This window comes from Coenobita brevimanus, chromosome 63, assembly GCF_032717465.1.
Source record: "Coenobita brevimanus isolate Jiangsu-jjx chromosome 63, ASM3271746v2, whole genome shotgun sequence".
Lineage (NCBI taxonomy): Eukaryota > Metazoa > Arthropoda > Malacostraca > Decapoda > Coenobitidae > Coenobita > Coenobita brevimanus.
This window is the reverse complement of record NC_137016.1, coordinates 5962998-5965714: the sequence shown is the minus strand read 5'-3', so window position 1 is coordinate 5965714 and position 2717 is coordinate 5962998. Positions and strand designations below refer to the sequence as shown.

Below are 2717 nucleotides of genomic sequence, written 5' to 3'. Positions count from 1 at the left end.
TTATGGAAAAACTATTGGGAATGAAAGGTTGTTTATGAAATGAAAATAATTGAAAATTATTATGCGATTTCCAAATTGGTGTCTATCTCTCTTGTAACTTCAAAATTGGCTGAGATATTAAAAAAAGTTCACTACTGTACAACAGAGTTTTCCTCCCGACCACTGCCCCCATTTCTTGCTGATGCCATAAATCTTACGTTCGGGTACATATGTCGGGGGTCCGAACTGTGACTAAATTTACTGTTCTTGCTCGCTTCGCCCGCTCGAACATTTATTATTATTATTATTATTATTATTATACGCAAGTTATAAATTATATATATATATATATATATATATATATATATATATATATATATATATATATATATATATAATATATATATAATATATATATATAATATATATATAATAATATATATATATATCTATATATATATATATATGTAAATATATCTATATATATATTGTATAGATGTAGATACAGATATAATTATGTAATTAGCTTCACCGATTCAGTTTATATTTATATAATATTTTTTTACATATTCTAATCTGCATAATGCTGCTTACCGAATCAATTTTTTGCTCGGGAATCAAAATATTTTTTCAGGTGTCTGTTGATAAAATTATATGTATTTTAATGACTGATGCCAACGGCCATACCACGTTGAGTACACCGCTTCCCGTCCGATCAGCGAAGTTAAGCATCGTTGGGTCTGGTTAGTACTTGGATGGGTGACTGCCTGGGAACACAAGATGCTGTTGGCATCCCTACGTGTCAAAGTGGGGTTGGTGGAGGATTAGTGCCCCTCCCTGTAAAACAATTAACTCTAAGCCGTTGGCCACCCCGTTTGGGATACATGGCGTCTGGCAATGGATGGATGGATGGAATGACTGATTCGATTCTTTTAATTTTGCATTGCTATTTTTTGTAACTTAAAATACAGATTTTTTTTTTTTTTTTAACTTTATTTGCTGGTCTGCAGGTTAAGCAGTTTTTACCCCTTTTCAGTACATATAGTATTTCATTTTTAATAATTTATGGGTTAATATAAGCGGCTTTTAAGTTTCGTAAGTTGTTTCAGTTGATAATAACTATATTTGTTATTATACTGTATTTGAAGAAGTCATATATTTCGTCACGAAATGTGCACAAGCAAAGATTATGTATGTACATGTTATCTTTTATGTAGTTTGATGCCATAGTAATATTTACAGTTTTTCTCTCACATTTATGTTAGTCAGTGCGGATGGAAAAGCGATTTGGAGGTCCTTACTCACTGGAATTTTTAATAGTATATATTTGTTTGTATGTATACAGCATAATGTAACTTAATTACGAAATATAAATAAGCGTTTGGTTAATTGACTACTACTACTACTACTACTACTACTACTGATGATAATAATAGTAATCCATCCATTCTTCATTCATCCAATCCTACGTTGCCCTATGAGAAGCGTGGGAGCCCGGGGCTAGGCAAGTTGGTCCTGACATTTAAGATGAGAGTGAAAAATAATAATAATAATAATAATAATAATAATAATAATAATAATAACAACAGCAACTTGAGACCCCTCAAGGGGAGAAACACACCAGCCACGAGCCGATACATATATAGCACAGCTCGGAATATGACCCTGACCTTGACCTACTTTCATCAATTTCCAACTTGTAGGAGATTTTCATCCCTACTACACATCTGTAAAATTTTGTGATGATATCTTGAGCGGTTGCGAAGTTATCGTGCTAACAGACACACAGATATACAGAGACGGACAAACTGAAAACTATACTCGTTGATTTTCATCCCTGCTACACACCTGTAAAATTTTGTGATGATGTCTTGAACGGTTGTGAAGTTATCATGGTAACACACACACACACACACACACACACACACACACACACACACACACACACACACACACACACACACACACACACACACACACACACACACAAACTGAAAACAATATCAGCTTCTCTCTCGGCTCTGGTAATAATAATAATAATAATAATAATAATAACAATAATAATAATAATAATAATAATAATAATAATAATAATGTCGGTACACTCAGGCATTGTATTCAGGCCAACACCAGAAGATTTTGCCCAAATGAGGAGAATCCAATCTATTAAATTTCAATGTTATCATTGTTGCAAGTAGCCTTACAACACTTCTCCCTAGGTCATAAGTCTTACGTAATACATATTTTATAATGTTATTTATATCTTGTATTATCGACAAGGCTTTCATCATTTATATACAAATGGATATTACACGGTATTATTTAAGAATAAAAGGAAATTAAGTGTTATGAAATCTCCAAATTAACACAATTTTGATGTGACACTTTTGACTAGATATCCAGTTGTGTTTAAACGTCAACACTAAAATGACTGCCGGGGACGGGTGTGCTGTGCGTTGGGGCCTCTTCTTGTTAAATTTATTCTACCCAGACTTTACCAGCACGTATGTGTTTAACGATCTGCACGCGGGTGTAATGAAAAAAAAATGAAGACAAGAATAGGAAGCTTGGTTCTCATCATGATACTGTCAAAATAAGAATAATCGTCCTTGCTCATTCCATTTCTCGTAGCTAATTGTATCATCAACACACCGCATAGTCTGTGTGCTGTATGTCTCTTTATGATCAATATGGACAGATTTTAGAGAGTAAGAATACCCATGATATGTAAGTAAGAT

At 33.1% G+C, this 2717-nt stretch overlaps 1 non-coding gene across 1 annotated transcript; it reads left to right on the top strand.

The window, feature by feature from the left end:
• The first annotated feature begins 652 nt into the window (after positions 1-652).
• On the top strand, positions 653-771 carry LOC145404537 (5S ribosomal RNA). Its single transcript, XR_013898194.1, has one exon. It is a non-coding gene; the product is annotated as a 5S ribosomal RNA (ribosomal RNA).
• The last annotated feature ends 1946 nt before the right edge of the window (positions 772-2717 follow it).